The sequence below is a fragment of the Cebus imitator genome, unplaced genomic scaffold (genome assembly GCF_001604975.1).
Source record: "Cebus imitator isolate Cc_AM_T3 unplaced genomic scaffold, Cebus_imitator-1.0 Scaffold633, whole genome shotgun sequence".
Taxonomy (NCBI): Eukaryota; Metazoa; Chordata; class Mammalia; order Primates; family Cebidae; genus Cebus; species Cebus imitator.
Window position 1 is genome coordinate 845,345 of NW_016107948.1, and position 21,903 is coordinate 867,247.

Here is a 21,903-nt window from a genome sequence, read left to right on the forward strand (position 1 = left end):
GAGCCACTGCACTCCAGCCTGGGTGACGGAGACTTTGTCTCAAAAGCAAACAAACAAACAAATAAAGCATTATCGCTTAGACCTGTGGCCCCCAAACCTATTGGATTACAGAACCACCATGGAACTTTTTTTTAAAAAAAAGACAAGGCTGTGGGCTCCAGCTCAGACTTCAGATTCTGGGTGATACGGCCCAGGAATCTATGTTTTAAAAAAGTTCCTTGGTGATTCTGATTGTCTGCCAACTTCAGGGAATATGGAGAGAATTTCCAGCTGTGGGCTACTTTGATCTCTGCTCTTGGTAAAAGGGTTCAACCTATAGCTTTGATCATTTTGGCAATTAGAGAGATCTGGTCAGAACCATAGCTCTCCCCACCACCCCTCTGCACTGCCCCCTCACACCTCACCTACAGCATGCTGTAGTAGATGCTGAGGCGTGCATACAAAGTATGGCCCTTACAGAAGTCTCAGTGATTACATGTCTATCATAATGACAGTCCTAAATTACCACATTCCCAAGGGAAAAAAATATCCCCTCAGCAATACTGCCAAAACTGCACTTATTACTCAGAATTGAATTTCACCCACCCTGGCTGTACTCTGTCCTGTTTATAGCATTTGCCCAACTGCATGAAACTGGTCTCTAATTGATTTTATCCAGAACCCCCCTTTCCTTAAGTGCATGTAAGCAGTACCTACTGGGGGAGAAGTCTATGTGCACATAATTCAAATTCTAGTCACCAGTGATAACGCTATTATGTGTGATTGCAATTCTCTAAATTCTTTCAGCTTATTTCCTGCCACCAGAGTGACGAATATTTGATATGTTCCTGAGTTTCTGTGATGCTCTGCCATGAAGTCCTGTAACTCATCTCACTGGCAGTGTTGATCTCAAGGTTAACTTTAAGTGCTGGGCTGCTCCCAGCAAGAGCAGCCTCTAGTGTGCCTCCTGCCTTGTGCTTGCCCAGTGAGATATGATAATACAAGGACCCTAATTCCTTCTCTATCATGCTGTCATGTTTGGCAAACACAGAGACTTAGTGTATTCTTAGAAAATTATGAATCTTTGTTTTAGAAAGGGAGTTTAAATGTGTGTATACATGTATAAATGTGAATATTTTACAAACGCATATGTGGATGAATGTATGTATGTGTGTATGGGAGTATGTGTGATACTAAGGTGCACGTATACACCAATATACCTTAAGATGCAAATATTCCACTTTTTTTTGCATCTCAAAGAGCAACATTATGACCATTTCTATATCCAATAATCATAACGGAACACAGTTGTCACCCGTGGAAACGTAATTAGCTCTTGAAAGGGTTGAAATGGTTCTGTGTCACTGGAAGTGATTATTCATCATTGGGCAGTGACTCCTAGAAATTCAAGATTGATGGCAGAGGTGGCACAGGAGAATGGAAGGGAGGATGTCAGTATTTCTGCTTATCCCAACATGATTCCATTTGTGAGGTCATTTGACAAATCCATCCTATCCTTTTAGATATGTGGACCATGTAATAGTTTGAGAATTGAGTTGTAATTTGCATAAAATAATCAGGATAAGCTCTGGGCATTCCACCATACATCCTGACCACGGCCAGCTATTACACATCAGACATCAAATTTCCCTTTTGCACTCACCATTCCTGGCCTTTGCTACAATTTGGCTCTCATCCATGTATTCAGTCATACAGCCATGCATTTCATTTATTCATTCAACAAATTATTGAGCATTTACTACATGTGGTACTGTTCTTTACTGTGTTCTGCCAGGATCACTCTTCTCCTTCTTTAGAAATTCTATCCATCTGCCCATCTCTTCTGGTGAGACCTATTTTTTCCTCCTCCTTCCATCTTGTAGCACTTGTGCATTCTGATAGATTTTAAATTTTTTAATTTATTTTTATTGTATTCTGTTAGATTTTTAAAATCTACTTGTGCATTCTGGTAGATTTTTTAAATTGTGCATTCTGCTAGATTTTTAAAATTTAATTTATTTTTATTGTATTTTGTTTGATAATTAGTTTTTTGGTCTGGTTTTCTTCTCCAGCTGAAGAGGAGCTCTTGGAGGACAGGAAGATGGTCTGCAACATTGTGTCTCCCACCCAACCTGGCACAGCCTTTTGCAGGTAACCTTCCACAGGAAAAGTCTCTTAAATTGAAAAGTAATGAACATTTTTGGAACCTGGAAAGGAATATGGAAAGGTTGGAGGCTTCCAGGGTTCTTCTCACTTGTGTCCTCTTGTTAATCTCTCCCACAAGCCATATAAGCTAGCCATTATGAGTGTGGTAGACTCATGGAATTTACCATTAAGAAGTAAAGAAATTTAATTCCCCTGAATTGTATACTTATAAGTGGTTAAATGATAAATATTACATTATGTATATTTTATGACAGGGAAAAACAAGTACAGAAATATTTTGCTCTGGAGCTGGGAAAATAAAAACTAAAAGAATAAACAATTTGTAGGCACTAGCATGAAGGGAGGCTGTTTCAGGAAGATGCTGTAAAACAAAGTTGGAACCAGATTAGGGAAACCCTTGACCCAAAAGAGCAATGCTCATCAAAGTCTCAACAGAATGAACAGAAAGGCTATGAGGGAACCACTCAAGGTATAGTGAAAGCCCAAGTCAAAGCCCTAAAGGGGTTACTCAGGGCACTGGAGTGGAAATGGGGGTAAAAGAGGGGCCCAAGGATCAACACAGAAATTCAGGCCAGATAAGAAAGTCTATGAATATACTTATTTAGTGAGTCACAGAACAATGAAGCATCAGTATGCATTCAACCAACATGGGTTAAAGGCCTACTCAGGCCACTTCTAGCCATAGAAGAAAAGATGTAGTCACTTCTTCATGGAGCTCCATTCTACTTGGAAAGGTAGAAAGTTAAATTAGTGATTTAGATATGATCTGAAAAGTACTGTAACAGAGATTGTGTGTTAAATGCAATGGAACATACTGGAAGGAGAAATTAATGCCACCTCTTGGGAATAAGGAAAAAACCTCATAGAGTAGATGACATTTAAATCTAGTCTTGGAAGTAGAAACTTATCAGAGAAGTCAGAGAACAGAGGCAGGGCATTCCAGGCAGAGGGTCTAGCAGACAAAGGGGCAAGGAATTGCATGGCAAGTAAAGCACTGCGTCATACTATAAGCAGCTGTCCACTAATCTGCAAAGAAATACCAAGGCTGCTGGAGATTAACCATCTGGAGGACCTTCACAGCTGCTTGTTGGGAACCACTGTGTTAATGGATAAAAGGAAACCATGAGAAATATTATAGCGAACCTAGCCAAAAGGATCAAAGAAGCTAGAAACTAGGACACTGTTGTCTGACCACCAGATGAATGTTAGCCAGATTAATAAGTTGTTAATCACTACTTTGATTCCTTACAAGTGTAAATTGATCAATATTATTATCAGCTTATTCTCCTACGCATCAGACGTTAGTGCTTTTCCTAACGATCACTGGAATCACATTTGTGCATTTATCCAATAAACTTGAATAAGTCTTCACTCCTTCACTTCCTGTAAACCAAAGGAGGAACAGGAGTTATACCAGGGGAGCAGCCCTAATGCTTGGAGCTGTTAAGCATTTGCTTGTATTTATTGACAGTTGGGTTGGTTCAAAACCCATTTTTCCAGGCTGGCATGCATACTTAGTAATTAAAGTGAGATTTAATATGGCTTGAAATATTTTAATGTGAATGTATCCTGAGGGACCTCAGCAGAGAGTTTGGTTTAATAAATTTAATAACTAATTAAGACACCCTCAACTTCAACCTCCATTAGGTTAATTTTTTAATGAGTTTCAGAAAGTCTCCCAAGACATTTCTTCCCTAGATGTGGTGAGAAACACACGTGTACCAGGTGTGGATTTTAGTCTTTGATTTGCCAGGTACTAGCTGTGTAACTTTGGTAAGATCACTGAGTATGTCTGGGTTATTCTTTCCTTCTCCGTAAAAGAGATGTTTGAATCTCATTTCGTGAATCTCAAACAGTCTGATGGCTTTGTGCAAGTAGTAGAATTAGAATTGAGTATGTTATTGGTATGCAGAAATATTCCTTGAAAGAGTTTTTTTAATTTAAAATTAAAATTTAACAATAATAATTATTTTTTTAGAGATGGGGTCTCATTCTGTTGCCCAGGCTGGAATGCAGCAGAATGATCATAGCCCACTGTAATCTCCAGCTCCTGGGCTGAAATTATCTCTCTGCCTCAGCCTCCTGAGTAGCTAGGACTAAAAGTGCGTGCCACCACACTTAGCTTTTTTTAATTTTTATTTTTGTAGAGATAGTGTTTTGCTATGCTGCCCAGGCTGGTCTCAGACTCCTGGCCTCAAGCACGCCTCCAACCTTGGCCTCCCAAAGCTCTGGAATCACAGGCATGAACCGCTGCAGCCAGCCTACTTGAAAGGCTTTATTAACTGGCCAACATACCCAAAAAAAGAAAAATTGTAGATAATCCAAAGTTACTGAGATGTGTCTGTTTTTCAAAAACTACTTAGCCCCTTTGATTCTGAGGGCTTGAATTATTTTCCCTTTAGTAGCTATACCTTGGAGGACCCATCATCAATTGATGGAGACTATCTCTCACCAACTTGCCTCCCTCCAAAAAGGATCTTAGACTTAGGGAAAAGCAAATCACTCTCCTATTCCTCCTTTCTTCCTCCAGTCACTATGTCAGGCCAATCCCACCATGGGAAATTTACCTTGATGGAGAAGAAGGAGGGAATTACAGAGAAAGGGAAAGAGGAAAATTAAAATATTAACTTCTTAATTTGCTAAAACAGAATGGTCCTTCTCCTTCGCAGGCAGACTTGGGTACTATAATTCTCTTTTTTTTCTCTTCCTTATTAATGGTGAATCTGATCTACCTACAATAGAATTGGTACTTTCAAAAAATAACTTTCATAATATATTTAAAATATACTTTATATAAGCTTTTAATAATATATTTTAAATGGTAAAAATAGGCATTTGCTTTTACCTTGAGTAGTAATGTGGAGGGAGCATAATATGAGGGAAAACAAGGTCTGAACTGTCTCATTCAGTACAGCCAAATGTTGATCATCCAAATCCATGACAAATCTGCCTTTCAGTTTCTTTGTGACATTACTCCCTCCCTCTGCATATTTAACTCATCTTTAAGAATGAGAAGTTGGCCTGCTTTCCAATTTCCTAGGAACAAGATCTTCCAAGAATGGCAACACTATTTTATTTAAAGTCCATTTGAATTCCCAGCATTTTAGAGAATCCATATTCAAATGTTAGAATAAAAATACATTCCAAAGTAAGATGAAAAAGTGCACTCTGCTCCAGAGCCAATGTATTATTTGGGAAAGTTCCTGCTGTGTCGAAACCAGTTAGAAGCAGGCCTGTTTTCCTTTTCACTATTCATAAAGGCTTCAGTAACAATTTTGGGGTCACAGCTATGGAGAGTTACACCCATAGGCTGGATAGTGTGAAGACACTTAAGTCATGTTTTTGTTTTTTTTTTTTTTTTGAAAGAAGTTTTTTCTTTTTTTTTTTTTTTTTTTTTTTTTGAGACGTAGTTTCGCTCTTGTTACCCAGGCTGGAGTGCAATGGCGCGATCTCGGCTCACAGCAACCTCCGCCTCCTGGGTTCAGGCAATTCTCCTGCCTCAGCCTCCATGAGTAGCTGGGATTACAGGCACGTGCCACCATGCCCAGCTAATTTTTTGTATTTTTAGTAGAGACGGGTTTCACCATGTTGACCAGGATGGTCTCGATCTCTTGACCTCTTGATCCACCCGCCTCGGCCTCCCAAAGTGCTGGGATTACAGGCTTGAGCCACCGCGCCCGGCCTTAAGTCATGTTTATCAGGTAAAGTTAGCCAGCCTATTGCAGTGCTCAGGAGCTGGGTGACACATTTTACAAAAAAGAAATTAAGGAACATACAGGATGAGAACTTTTTCCAATATGTTAGTAATAGGAACTACAGTGATAATAGAGAATTGGGACACAGGACTTTTGTTTTTTTTGAGACAGGGTCTCACTCTGTCACCCAGGCTGGAGTGCAGTGGCACAATCATCTCACTGCAGCCTCAAACTCCTAGGCTCAGGTGATCTTCCCACCTCAGCCTCCTGAGTAACTGGGACTACAGATACACACCATCATGCCTAGCTAATTTTTGTATTTTTTGTAGAGACGAGGTTTTGCCATGTTGCCCAGGCTGGTCTCAAACTCCTGGGCTAAAGTGATCCACCTGCTTCAGCCTCCCAAAGTGCTGTGATTACAGGCATGAACCACCGCTCCCAGCTTGGGACTCAAGAGTTTCTAATATTCTATCTTTAAAAGATCGTCCTAAAAACCAGCTATATATATGAACAATGATAGCTTAAAATCCTTTGATATCTCTATGAGAGTGCCCCATCAGACCATCTTATTCATATCTCTGCAGTCTAACAAGATGCTCCCCTATCCTATGCTCTGAAGAAACGGTTGCAATAACTTAATATCCAGATGGCTTCCAGAACTTTTTTTTTTTTTTTGAGAAAGAGTCTCACTCTGTTACTCAGGCTGGAGTACAGAGGTGCGATGTTAGCTCAATGCAACTTCTGCCTCCCAGGTTCAAATGATTATCATACCTCATCTTCCCAGGTAGCTGGATTACAGGCATGCACCACCACACCCAGCTAATTTTTGTATTTTTTAGTAGAGACAGGGTTTTGTCGTGTTGACTATGCATTCTCCAACTTCTGGCCTCAAGTAATCCGCCCACCTCAGCCTCCCAAAGTGTTGGTATTACGGCGTGAGCCACCAAGCCCGGCCCCAAAGCTTTTTTTTTTTTTCAAGGTTGAAAACTCTCCTGCTAATGTTGAAGCTCTGTTTCTACCTGAATGCCTGATTTGTGACAGAAGCTGAGCATCCTAGGTCTTTGGAGTAACAAAAAAGCTAAAATCCAAAAACCGACCCAATTTTTAAAGCACAGTCAGGAAATAGGAAACTTTTACCACTCCAACATATCTTCCTCATTGCTTTCTAAAACTCTCTGTCGTTTGTTCCTTTTTTTTTTTTTTAACCCTTTTCCTTCCTTTGCTTATAACTTTTGCCAGTTGGCCCTCAATAACCCTACTGAATATCAGTTTAAACTAATGCTGGGGCTAAGAAGGCTGCCAGCCAGCACTCGGCCTGAATCTGAAGGCATGCAGAATTCTCTTGTGTTTTGCTAGGCTCGATTTACACACAGGTACTGCTCTTTTACTGTGTAAAGCATGCCTGAATTAAGCATGCAAGCATCATCCATTCAAGATTCACATTTTTGTTTTGTTACCTAACAAAGAGGAACTCCTGGCCATTTTTCAACATATTAGGGTAATGAAGTTGACTCCCACACAGCAGCCTATCAAACCATTGTCCTTACATGGTAGTGATGGGAAGGTAGAAGTCATGGTAAACATCCCTAAAACCATTTCAATTTTTCCTTCCTTCTTGGTAAGATGTTTGTAAATGTCACCATGGCAATAAACAGTTGGTTGGAAAGGTTAAATGCATCTTTAGAAATCCTCCTGGCCAGCAGTTTCCAAACATGGTTCATGTACATCAGACAGACTTGTGGAGATTGTTAAAAAGTTGGATTCTCATACACTTAACAAGTATTTTCTAAATCGCTAGGCTCAGAGTTCCAGAATGCTATTCAAGTAAGTAGCTCATAAACAGCCAGGTTTCAGAACCCCTGGTAAATTAATCCAGATTTACCCACTTGCTCTACATTCTGCTCTTTGGGTGAGTAGATGACAACTGAGCTTGAGCACTATGGCCTCTTAGAGAGGGTTAGGATTCAAGGCAAAGCTAGAGAAACCAAGACCCTTAAAAACAAACTGATGATTTCTTTGAACAGATCTCCAGGTGACAGTGGCAGGCCCTGGTTCATGAGACTGTAAGGGCCTTAGCTTGAAGCCCGTGGAGACTGGACAGTAAGCTGAAGCCATGCTCCCGCTGTTGTTGTTTAAATAACCTTTGCTCCTAGAGTGGAGCTGGGTGGTGGAAACAGAGAATTGGCAAAGGACCGCTGGCCTGTTCTGCCAGAGACCCCCTAATTGTCCAGGCCAGGTTTGGTGCCCCTTTGCTATGTTCTCTTGGTATCCCAATCCTTGCCCCTTCATACAGCATTTATCACAGTGTATGGAAACAATAACTGTCTATTTACTTGCCTTTTTTCCCACATTAAACTACATTAATGTCTCTGTTACCACCGTATTGCCAACATCCCAGCAATAAGCACTCAACTAGTATTTGCTGAATGAATACGTTCTGTAACTTAGTTAGATTCAACTTCATTAGAATTTTCTCTGTAGGATTTCAAATACACTTACTTTGAAAGCAATTTATTTGCTTTGCAATTTAAAACATGGTCCCACCTAAGAACGAGAAACATTCACAGTGGTTAGGCCCACTAACGAAATCTAGCTGGCCTGTTTTTGTAAATTAAGTCTTACTGGAACACAGTCATGCTTATTCATTTATGTTATCATTGATAGCTGCTCTCATGATACGACAATAGAGTTGGTAGTTGCAATGAAGACCCAGAGACTGTAAGCCTGCACAGCTGAAAATATTACAACCGGTTCTTTACAGAAGGGTTTGCCAACTCCCACCCTAGAATCATGCAGACCTGACTGTGTGACACATTGGGCACATTGCTTAGCCTCTCCAAATCTTGGTTTTCTTATTTGGATAGTGGGGATAATAATGGGTATAATAATGGCACCCTGTCTTAAAATGTTTTTGTTTGGAATAAATGGGATAATCTCTATAAATCTGTCTATAGTAGGTGTACTGTAACTATTAACTGTTATTTTTATAACTTTAAGAAATTTGCCTATGTTCTTTCTTGTCTTTTTTATGCTACTGCTCATCTGCTCTTTAAATTTTTAATCAAAACAAAGCCAGAGCATTCTCTAGCCTTAATGGAGTCACTGACATTTGAAAGAACTTAGGGTTCAATCAGGTTTTGGTGACTAAACTATTCAGTTTCTTAGAGAAAAAAAGAAGACTAAAAACTTCTCTATTTTTAAAATCCAAGGCAAGATCGTGTAGATGTTTAATAAACATGCTGTGATATGAGATGCTTATTTTCTACAAGCTTCAGTCATAATAGAAGTAGGACTTGACTTCTTATAAATTTATCCCCTAATTGTGTATCTATCTTACATATTATTTCAATTGCCTCTGGAACCAAACAGCCACAGCAGTTCTATTAAATTTCTTTGAAAAATGCAGAGGGTGGAGTAGTGTGGGAGGAAGCACTGAAAATATCAAATGGTTTTTTGTATCAAGAAAGGTCTAAGTGATAAATAAGAGACCAAGCCAAGAATTTTCAAGGGTATCTTTTACTTAACTTGCAGCTTTGGAAAGCTTACTGACCACTTTTGTTAAAATAAATTGCTGAAGCCCTTTAATCAGAAAAATGTCCTGCAGAGTCCTGCAAAGTAGCTCATGCAAAGGAGGAGAGCATTCTGACTCAATTAATATTTTATTTAATTTCTCATTCTGATCATGGAGCTTAAATGGAATTTCAGTTTCCCCTTTAGTATTCAGGATTTCCAAAGTCTTGGCATTGATCAAGACTCTGTCTTACAGGAATTGATAGCAGTAGGCAACTCCTACTTTCACTCCTGTTAAGTACTCATCTATCCATCTGAGGAGTTATCTGCTTGGTCACAGTGTTCAACTGACCATAGCAATGGGAATTTACAGTGTTTGTTAATGTATAAATCTATGATCCAAAAGTTACACTGCAGTCTGGATTTGTATAATTGGGACATTTCCATATTTGGTTAGAATCTATCTACATTGTTGGTATTTTTTTCTGCAATGTTACCTTAAACTCCAAGAAATAAAGTCACTCTGCTCTGGATCATTTTCTGTCTTCCAAGAAGCAGTCACCAAAAAGGAATTAGACATGCATGAGATTTACTGGGGACAAAGCCCATGAAGGATATAGGGGCAAGGGAGCAAGTGTAGGTAGGAAGAGCCTTCAGACTGTGATGTAGGTCTGACCTCTGTGGAAAGAGAGAAGGGGAAGGAGAATTCTGCAGAAGGAATCTCAGACTGCAATGCAACTCTGCGCAAGTCTCAGCTAGGCCAGTGGAGAGCTCCAAAGCTGAGATTATTCATCAGAGGAGTGTCATGTTAGGCATAAATGGCCCTGCTGTAGTACTTCCCATTTCAATCATTGGCTTGGACCAGCCTAGGTAGACTGTGACCTTGAAGTGAATGCTTGGATATATTCAAATGTGCAGCAGCTGGAGGCTGTTGGCTGCCTACCTCCTTGCACCTGGTTCTCTTGAAGGGTGATCTGAGGAACATGCTTTCATGGTCACCACAGTCTACCCTTTACCTCACAGATCTCCTTCTCCACACAAGTTCAAGCAGTGTCTCCACCATGGTTCTCATAGTCCTCTCTTCCTAAAGAGAATCTCAGAAAAAGGAGGTTAGTGGGACAAACTATAGTCCCATCTCTGCAGTTAGTCTTAGAACCAAACTGACACTCACCCTCTCCTTCCTCTACTATCCATTCTAAGTCTCCCTTACCCTCAACTTTTACTTCAAGCAGCATTGGTGGCTCTCCTGGTAGTTTAACCCTAACCCTCTTCTCTGAGGGATCTGAGCCCTTGGCATTCATATCCTTCCTATACCAGGACTGCTTGCCTGTGCCCTTTCACAGTTACAATTGAGTGAGAGATTATCAAGAGGTGCCCAAGTGGATAATCTGGGCTTACCCCTGCTCCAATTGTCTAAAAGCAGCTCCATTTCTCTTGCTGATCAAAATAGAATACTCCTGCCAAGATGGGGGTACTTCTGGCCTACTAGCCTCTGGACACAAAAGTTCCAAAGTGTCCAGGTAGTGTTCCACTTCAGTGGAACTCTCTGCTCTGTCCCCTGGTAAAAGAATATTTCCTTTGGGGACCAGAACTTCAGATCCTGCAGAGTCCAAAATTACCAGAGTGAGTCATTGGGAGTAATGGTGAGTGAGACTACTCCTTCTTCTACCTTTTGTATTCTTCATAGAAGGGATACAGTCTCATAAAGAGGTCCTGTGTCCTGAAGGATGGTACTCTATCTGTAGGATATTGCCACCAAACTGGCACTTGAGCTGCATGTTCAGTATGCCAGTCCAATGGGCTGCTGCTACTGGTCATTGCCTAGGAATCTGTTTTGTGGTAGGCAGTTTCTAAGTTTCTAATCTTCTCTTACTAGTATTGGTGTCCCTACATAATCCTCTACCCTTGAGTGTGGACTGGACCTAGTGACCTACTTCTAACAAAAAGAATAAAGCAAAGGTAATGGGACATCACTTCTGAGATTAGTTATAAAACAGCTTTGTTTCCATCTTACTTACCCTCTCTTATTCTCTGACTTGCTCACTCTTATAGAAACCAGCAGCCATATAGCAAGCTGTCCTATAGAGACCTATGTGGCAGCAATTGAGGGAGGCCTCTGGCCAAAAGACAGCAAGGAACCAACGTTGCTCAGTATAACATCCTGTGAGACACTGAATTCTGTTAATCGCATGAGAGAGCTTGGTTGCAGATCCTCTCCCTCAGCTGAGCCTGGAAATGGCTCAAGCTCAGCTGACATCTTGGTTGCAGTCTTGTGAGAGCCCCTGAGCTGGAGGGTCTAGCCAAGCCACACCTGGATTTCTAACCCACAGGAACTGTGAGATATGTGTTATCTTAAGACCCCACATTTTAAAGTAATTTGTAATGCAACAATAGATGACTAAGAGATATTCTCATTTTGGGCTATTCTCTCTCTTCACAAAGTAGGTATTCAAGTATGCTGCTTGGCAGGTCTGCCCATTGGGAAAATTTACTTTCTTTGCTTTCTTTCAAGTCCATCTCTGAGGGTAGCAGTAAGGAAGCTGCTGTCCATTTTTACTTGCTCCCACCTGCTCCCTCTCATCTGTCCATAACCTAAGCTTAGACTTTTTCCTTCTGTTTAAACTGATCATATAGGGACCCCTGCATGGCATAGGTGCCAACTGAGGGAGGGAGAGGTGCTGGTGTAGCTGTGGTCATGAGGTCCTGGGCCACCTGCTTATGAAGTTTACTTGGCCCTCTGCTGCTGCTTGAGCTGGATACTGGATGTACCAATTTCATCTTTTAATGGACTATTGCTGGATATGTCTGACTTTATGATATCTCAGGGCCAAAATAACCCAACTCATAATGGGTAGTTCTGGGTACTTGGTATCCCATGGTCACACATTCCATGTCTGCCAGGGCCCAGTTACAGACATCAAGTGCTATTTTTCAAAAAGTGCATAATGTTTCACTGTAGATGGCATAACGATGCTCTGGAACTTCAGGGGCCTGCATTGTGATTCTCCTCCTAGAACTCCACTTTCCTAGCACCAACATGTCCACCATCATAGCTCAGCCAGAAGTTATGGCCCAAGCAGTAGGGTTGCTTGTATTGGACCTGTTGCAGAGCATTGTTTTTTTCTGCTCTGGACCCCAGTAAAAGCTGGCAGCCTTCTGTGGACACTGGTATATGAGTGGTGCAATATGTGCGAAATGTGTTGCTTCCAGAACCCAAAAGGCTCACTGGGCTCTGTGCTTCCTAATGAACAGAGACGGTAAGATGCAGTGCTATATCTCTTGCTTTGGAGGCAATCCCAGGACACCTATGACCACTGGACCCCAAAAACTTTATTGAAGTGGCAGATCCCTGAATCTTGATAGAGTTTATTTCCCACATTCTAGAGTGCCTGTGTCTGACCAAGGTCTCCAGCATGCTGATCAACTCTTGTTTTTTTGACTGATCAGCACAAAGTTATCAATGCCATAGTGTTTTGAGGGAAGTCTGGATTGTGCAGCTCTCTTTTTCAGAGTATTTTATGACAATGGATAGGATGGTTAATATAGCCTGGAGTAAAACTGTAATATTGTTGTTCATCCCACTGATTTCTCCAATTTTCATGTGTGTTGATCTCAATTTTATAATTGGGGACTAGGGAAATAACCTCTATTTGGATTCATGGGCCCAGTGGACCCCCAGTAAACTGAGCTTCAACCAGGATTCTAATTATAAGCTCATGCACTTACCTATTATTTATTCATTTCTTTATTTTGTGTCTCCCCAACTAGGATACAGCTCTTTGAGAACCATGATTTTGAGCTTTAGTCCCCAGCACCTTTAACAATGCCTGGCACACAGTAGGTGTTCAATAATTGAATTATTATTGCATTATTACTTTAATAATTATTTATTTAATAATTAATAATTGCATTATTATTTTAATTTGCATTACTTTAATTATGAGTAAGATTGAATTTCTTGTTCTGTAAACTGCCTTTTCCTTACCATCATTGGTATTAAAAATATATTAATAGTAATAATAATAATACATTTGCTCCCTCTGTTTCTGACCACAAGCAATTGCCATCTCAGAGTAGACAAAATGGCTGGTCCTATCCTGAAAACCTTACTGTCTCAGGGTAAACTTGGCAGCAGTCTAGATTACTTACAGGCTATCAATATCTCCTAGCCACTTGTGTTCCTTTAGCATAATCCTGTTGTCAGCTATAATGAGGCACTTACGCTACATTATAATCACCATTTAAACTTGTCTATTACTTCTCCTCTATTAGATTCTTTAAAGGAAGGAACTTTGTCCTTTTATCATATATAAGCAGAACCTAGCACAATGCCTGACAAATTAGGGAAGGTAAATAAGTTAATTACAACAAATCAATCAATCAAATGAATCCAGTCAGGGCTAAGCAGCAACTAGCAAGTTTAATTTAGATAAAAACAGATTTATCTGAGCATCATTCTAAAATGATACCCCATATTCAAAGTACCATGCCAAATTACACAGTTGTTTAACTGGATCTGAGCCAAAACTGGACTCAAGTCTGGGAGTTCTGAAGAGGAACCTTTTATGGACTTTCATCTCAGGGCACTCATTACGCTGTGGGATATGTGATGAAACAGCTATTTCTTTAGAAATAAACATTCCCTCAAAATAGAAAAGAGGAAAAAAATACCATATGCCGTTGAGAGATTTAAAAGTTATTGCACCATTAAAAAATACAACCTTCTTATGTAAGTATATGTATGTGCGTTTATATGCATATTATATGTATGTGTGTGTATATATGTGTATGTATGTATATATACACACACATACATATAATATGCATATAAACGCACATACATATACTTACACATATGTGCGTTTATATGCATATTATATGTGTGTGTGTATATATACACACATACATATAATATGCATATAAACACACATACATATATGTATATAATATGCATATAAATGCACATATATACCTACAGTATAATATGTGTGTGTATATCTATACATACATGTAGATATACACATATGTGTATATATATACACTAGGGAAATGACCTCTATCTGGATATATACGTATATATGTGTGTGTGTGTGTGTGTGTGTGTATATATATATATATATATATACACACACACACACACACATATATATGCATATATATACATACTCACACAAATAGTCATTACTAAAGTTTAGTTAGGATTAGCAGGAAGACAAATAGAAGTTAATGGCTCAGGGATTTGTCTCTCTATATATATCATATGTGTGTGAATCTATATATATCTTCTTGAGCCCAGAAGCTCAAGGTTACAATAAGCTATGATCATGCCGCTGCACTTCAGCCTGGGTGACAGAGAAGACTCTGTTTCAAAAAAAAAAAGAGAAAGAAAAGAATAAGAAGAAGAAGAAGAAGAAGAAGAAGAAGAAGAAGGTGGTCATTTGATAATTTAAGAAGATCCAGTTTAATAAATAGGCCAGTATGTGCATTCAGCAAACATTCAACCAATACTTACTGTACTTACTGAACACTTACTATGTCACTGCCACTATTCTAGGCACTTGGAAGTATTAATGAGAGAGAAACAGAGAGAGGCAAAAACCCTTATCCATATGGAAACATACAATAAACAATAAAAATATTTTTATTTTATGTTAGATGGTAATAAGTGCTACGGGAAAAAAAAAGAGCAGAATAAAGTGGGTTCAGGATTGCCAATGTGTGTGTGTGTTGGGGGGATGTGGCAGGAGTAGGGTAGGGTGGAAGTTTCTGGAATCGGGGAGTGTTAGGTATAGGAGAAGGTAGGAGCTTGCAGAATAGGATAATCAGATTAAGCGCTATTAAGGTAAGATTTGAACAAAAAATTAAAGAAAAGGAGGGACTTAGTAAAGTGGATATCTTTGAAAACAATGTATTGAATATTGTCTATGGGTTTTGCCATATAATACAAATATTTAAACTAAGAGTTTCAACAGCTATGTTCAAAATGAATATCTGAATTAAAACAGACATACTTAATTTTAAAAATAAATGTATTAAACCGAACTATAATGAAATTTACTAGTCTTTTTTTGGTTAATCAGAAAAAGTCCATGTTTATCATGTGAAAATAATGAAGAGAAGTACAGAAAGAGGGAAAAGATAAGAGTACAAAAATTAGCACCACCAATATGCCAAAAAAATGTAGTTATAGCAACTTCAGCATCCAAGGTCTCTTATTATCTAGTAAAGACTGAGGTAATGCAATAATAAAATTATTATTTGGAAGGCATTGGCTATTAGATATGCCCAGTGTTAAGCATTTTTCCTGGATTATTTCACATAGTAATCTTAAATAATACTCATTTTATGAATGAAAAAACTAAGTGTTGGAAAGGTTATGTAATTTACCCAAGATCACACAGTTAGCAAGTGGCCAGGTCAGGATATGATCCCAGGTTTGTTTGGCATTGGAACCCACTATTTCATTCTTTATGCTATGCTACCTCTCCACAGTGTTTTACTGTTACCTTCATGTATGCAATGGAAGTTTAAACACAGGTGAGTTAAATTTTCACAAGAGAGAAGGAAAAATGAAAATAGGATTTGACAATCACATTGTACTTTTACCTGATCCCAGTATTTAACATAGATCACTCATGGATATTCATGGCCATGATTCATATGCAAGACCTGTGACACTGTAGCCTTTGGAAACCGAAACTGTAGACCACACCTTCATTGAGAACACACCAGCAAAGGCTTTCCGGAACATACCTGTTGAGGATCTAAAATGGCCCCATGAGGTTCCAGTTTTCTACTTTAACAATCCATAGTATTTTGAGACTCCTCTGTAGAAAGGCAGAAAGAAAATACAAATTAGGCAACTGTCCTATTTCTAAGCTATGAGAGTAATTTCAACTTAACATAGAGTGTTGCATAAGCCAAAGATGAGCAAAATCCTGAGGAAGGCATGACAGCATAATAGAAAGATCCCTGGATTGAGGGCAGATCCGACTTCTTGTCCTAGCTCTACCATTAACTCATGTGACCTTGGGCAAGTAAGTCACTTCACCTCATTGAGCCTTGATTTCCTCATATGTAAGATGTCCAAAGTTGTAAAGCTTAAAGAATGTCAATGGGTGTGCTTCCTCTAAGAGATAATGATTGTTTTTTGCAAACAGCTGATTTGTGTATGTGTCTCTGGAACCTGAGGGCGATCAGAAAGTTTGATTCAAGGCACTTAGGATGAAAATCTTCATTGCTAGAGAGGCTATGAATACTAAGAGGTAAGTTACCATGAATTTAATAAGGATGGACTAACAGGTACTCCATCTGAAGGGTTTTCTTTAGGACCAGAGTTATGGGAATGAGTTGGCTCTCCCAGCCTCTCTCTGTGTTCTACACCCTGAGCCCCACCATAATGCAGGTGAAAGAAGCAAAGGCCAGAGCATGAAGGGACTCAGTTCATGAAGGGCGAAGGAAGGAAGGGAAGGAAGAGGTAAGGAGTTAGCTCTTCACTTAGCACAGTGAACAAAATATTCAGAATAAGTCCCTGTCTATCAGGAAGAAAGACTCAGAACTCCATTCAAAGCTCTGATAATTCCCCAACATAATTTGGAGGTGAGAGAATATTGATTTGTTGAGAGGAGTTTCTGGAATAGCATGGGCTCCAGAAGCTCCTAGTCTTTTTGTAACAGGAGGAAGCCAAGGAATAAGCATGCCATAGAAAGGAGCAGAAGGACAGTGACCATTGTCCATTTAATGCCTGGCTTTTGATCCTGGCTGACTCACTTCCCTGGACATGCCAGTCAATTTGCTGGTTATTCCCTATTTTCCTGCTAGCGTTACTGTAGAAGAGCCAGCTCTTCCTCTTATTCCAATCCCCTGAACTCTAAGTAGGTTTCAGTTTCTTTTAATCAAAAGCAGCTTGACCAGAAAGAACACCACCATGTGCCTTGCCCTTCTGGCTCATAAAATAGGCCAGAAACAAGAGCAGAGTTTCTTCCCAGTCTCCCTGCATCCACATGCTTGTTCTGTGCCAAGTCTATAGCAGCTGCTAGAGTGGAGGGGCACCAGACTCTCATGGATTTTTGGACTTGGCTCCCATGAACCAAGAAACATCTCCTCACCCTCCTGATTTTGATGCTCCCCCATTCCCTCTGGTTAAATAGCCCCTACAGTCCTTCACTTTATAGAACCCACTAAAGTGACCAGCCACCTCCACCCTTGAAGCAGGGTGATTCAGACATTCAGCAATAAGTCTAAGAAAAAAGTCACTGGAGTCTGGGGAGCAGGAGCAGTAGCAAGGTGGGAGACCCCCCAAGTGTTAGATAAAAGCACCTTGGTAGCTCTCCAAAATTGGTAACATAGAACTGGGTAAGAGCATGCCATAGAGGGATGAGCAGGTCATTCTGGGCAATAATTGCTGGTTTGTTTCTTAGAGTTTCTTCAGTTCTGAGTGCCTGCCCCTATTAACCACGTTCCTTTTCAAGGCATGTCCCTGGAAAGGATTTGCTGGAAAGAGGATGATCTGAGCCTTGACTGCCCATATTCATGTATTGGCCCTACCTTCTCAGGAGAAAACTGAAATTGGAGGGGTTAAAATACCTATCCACATAGCTTCTGGAGCAGAGCCAGACCGAGAGAGGAGGTAGGGCCGTCAGGAATGCAAGGTCATGCCTGCCAGGGCAGCTTATAGATTCAGCTCACAGGGAAGCTAGATCTGGCCAGCAATGCCAAGGGAGAAGGGGAGCCAAACTGGGCACTGGACTATCATATGGTGGGCCAGAGGCCAGAAGGCAGGTCAAGATGCTGAAGCCAGAGATGGAACTTCAACAAAGGGAGGCAGGAAGGACCTAACGGAAGTAGGGAAGGGCTGGGATGTCTGGGGAGTGGAATAGAGTTTGTTAAGATGTAACTGGCAAACTACCACAGCCCTTCTATGCATAATTAATACACTCCTTTGGTATTCTGAAGCAGCCTTGAAGTGTCAGTTTCTCACTAGGCTTGTAACACCCGGGCCAGGGCATGTTGGGAATAGTAAAGCCTTGAGCCAAAGTGAGGGGAGTCACCAGTGTCAGGGCAAAGCTAGGGCAGAAGTGGCAACGCAAAGGAGAGGGTGGCAATAAGAGACCAAGATTAAGCAAACACATAGAAAATATAGCTGTATTTCACAGATGTTAAAGTCAAAGCAACAACTAATACAGGAGAGCAGCATAAGGGAATGGCCTCAGTGACCTTGGCAAAGACCCGGGATAGGGTGGGATGGAGGATCATGAGATGCAAAACTAAATCATCTGGGGAAGTCTATCCAATAGAAGGTGGAGAAGAGCAAGATATAGGTGACCCAGCCCCAGGTAATACGGCAGGCAGAGGTGATGCAGGAAAACAGATACCAGCTTGATGGCAGAATATAGGATGGGACTCCCTTGAGTGAACTCAAGAGCCCAAAAGAAGCAAGTGGAAGGCAACTATAGATGGGCATCCAGGGGCATTAGGGAGAACCACTGCTCAAACACACCAAAGCATCTGTGTCTTAGGTTTCAGCCTGTGAGCCAAAGACCATTTCCAGACTTCTACTGACTAGTAGGGGAGGGCTATTGATGTTCTTCCCAGATGGAGACTTCTCAGTCTTGGGGTGGAAGGTGCAGGCTTTGGATGGTTGAGCACTAATCATGAACAATGGAAATGAGATGAGAATTAACACAGAATCTAATGCAGAAAGGCTCAGAGAGGAATGAAAGAACTCCTGAGGCTCAATGAGAATTGTGCCAAATCATGGAAGAAATTAAGGACAGCTGTAGTGAGATGGCCATTCTACTGCCTCCTCACTACAGCTATTGCCAATATACTACTGCCAAGATTGTGAATAAGTTTGTTCTTTCTGGAGATCAATCTGGCATTATGTAGGAAGAGTTATAAAAATATACCCAGGCTTTCACCCCAAACTTCCACTTCTAGGGATCTCAACTAAGGAAATAGGATTGACGCAAGCTCAGCTTTATTATAAGGATGCTCACCACTGTGTTATTTATATCCAAAGAACATTGGGAACAACACAAATACTCAATGGTAAAGAAGTTTCAGGAGAATAAACTATTTTCCAGATGCTCAATGAGATGAGCAGCTGGATGAGTTGAGATCCCTAGAAGTGGAAGTTTGAGGTCAAATGCTCCATTAAGGAGATGAAGTTACATTAAATGAGATCAGTGTTATAATAACCCATGTGCCTTGATTTATAAAGCATGTCTGAGCTTCTGCAGCAAGTGAACTGAAGAAGAGGAAGCAACAGACCTGAGGTAAGAAGGTCTAGCCAAGCAGTAGTAAGGGACTTTCCACGTGTTGATGTCTAAGAGGAGAGGGTACCTTCAAAATCTCTGGATGGTTTCCATGAAGTCCAATCTGATGAAATTCTATAGTGGCAGATGGTGGTTTCATGGCCTTGTTTTTTAATGTTTCAAGAGCAGAGACACATTTATCTTAGTTAATGGGGGTGCAGAACTGGGAGGGTGGCATTGCAGGGATATACAGGAGGATGTAAGAAAGTCAGGAAACACTAAATAGCTGCACAGCTATTCCTCATAGAGACCAGAACATCATTTACAAGATAGAGGCTGCTTTAGAACACAATGCAGTTTGAGTTATTCTGTGGGCCCTCCGACACCAGCATCAGCTGCCCTGAATCTAATGCTCTGCCACTTTTATAATGATGCAGCTGTTCTTGTCCCTGTTTTACTACTCCTGCCACTACCAGCCAACTTCCTGCATTTTTCTTTGTCTCATTGCCTCTACTCACTAACAGTGCCTGCTACCACATGATTTCTTTCTCTGTGTGTCTTTCCAATCTTTCTCCCTACTACCAACAGCAGGGACCCCCATACCCAGCAAAGCATCCTATTTAAACTCTCCAAAGAGAAGGTCCTGTTGGTACTATTGATTACTGTTTCCTTCATTAAATAAAGCTTCCTTGCCAGACTACTCCATAGAACAATGACAGGCCTACGGATGAGCTGCTCTTGAACCAGACACCTGAATTTGGTTGAATCGGCTGAGGTTGGGATATAGGAGCTTGTGAGCAGCTTTCTTCAGAGTTGCTATGGGCATTCCAAAATTGAAAGTGTAAGAAATCCCTCTCTAAAGCAGAGAGTCCATCAGATTTGAGGCAGGGCCCCTCCTAGAGGTAAGAGTAAGGAAGGGATCTGTCTTTAGAGAAACAAAAGCTGGTTTGGTTGTCAGAATCATAGTCTCAAAAGGGAAACTGAGTCAGAAGCCACTCAGATAAACAGGGCAAACATGGCAGAGAATGCACACTTGAATGTCCATGGCTTACCCCAGGCATAACAGATTTTAGGCTTGCGATGACCTGGCAAATGGTGGTAGACTTTGGTAGATGGACTTCCTAAACACAAGCAAGTCTTGCTCAGGATTAGATCAGAGCTAAGCCATTTTGAATTGACACAAGCAATGCCTCTGGTCCTCTACAGAAACTCAGTAGAGACTTTTGCATTATACAGGGAGGACACTTTTCTTTTCCGTAAAGTTTATTCTTCAGCTAGCAGTGTGTCAGAAAATGCTTTCTGAAATTTTGACTTGGGAACTTTTAAATTTAAATTTCCAGCATAGATTTCTGTTCCATCTTGAAAGGGCATTTCAGTATTTAAATTTTTTTCTTTATCATGTGTACTAGTTTCCTGTGGCTGCTTTAACAAAGTACCACAAACTTGCATCACTTAAAACAACAGAAATGGATTCTGTCACAGTTCTGGAGGCATGGCAGGCCCATGCTTCCTCTCTAGTCCCTTGAGACAAATCCCTCCTTGCCTCTTCCTAGCTACTGATGGTTGCTGGCAATCCTTGGTGTTCCTTGGCTTGCAGTTACATTGCTCCAATTTCTACCTCTTTCTTTATATAGCCATCTTCCCCTTGTGTCTCTGTTTTCTCTTGTAATGACAACAGTCATTGGATTAAGTCCCACCCTAATCCAGTATGACCTCATTAGAACTAATTACATCTGCAAAGACCCTCTTACCAAACAAGATCACATCCTAAAGTTCTGCATTTTAGGGGGACATTATTTGATTCACTATAACATGTCCAATCTTTGGTCAAATTAATACTGGAAAAAACTTCTATGCTTTTCCTAGTTTCTGTGCATGAGGTATATTCATTACTTGTAGCTCTAAAATGGATACAGCTCACAGAGATGACTGGGATTGAGAAACCTCACATCTTTGACCAGCTGCCCATCACTGGCAGAGTTCCAAGGGATCTAGGCAAAAGGACAGACACCTAGTAAAAGAACACTGCTTATGACTACTTTGGAATTTGGCCCTAACCCCCCCCACACCCTCACCCCACTTCATTCTGGAGATTTGGACTGAACCACAGGGCCTATGTTCTAAATACCTGAATGAAAGCAAGAAAATACCTTCTTGCAGACTAAGAGTCAAGATTTTATGATTTTCCATGGTGACAAAAGCTCAAATATGACTCACCCAAATGAAAAGCATCCCAAGGGAAAGGAGAACTTGATCTCTCTACAGTGGGAAGCAGCAGACACAGAGAATAAAGATGT

At 40.5% G+C, this 21,903-nt stretch overlaps 1 long non-coding RNA gene across 1 annotated transcript in view; it reads right to left on the reverse strand.

The window, feature by feature from the left end:
• LOC119469355 overlaps positions 1 to 16,172 on the reverse strand; it is a 62,279-nt gene extending 46,107 nt beyond the window's left edge. Inside the window, exon 1 of the long non-coding RNA XR_005198145.1 lies at positions 16,104 to 16,172. This is a non-coding gene — a long non-coding RNA (uncharacterized LOC119469355). The remainder of the gene's footprint in view (positions 1 to 16,103) is intronic.
• Positions 16,173 to 21,903: the final 5,731 nt, after the last annotated feature.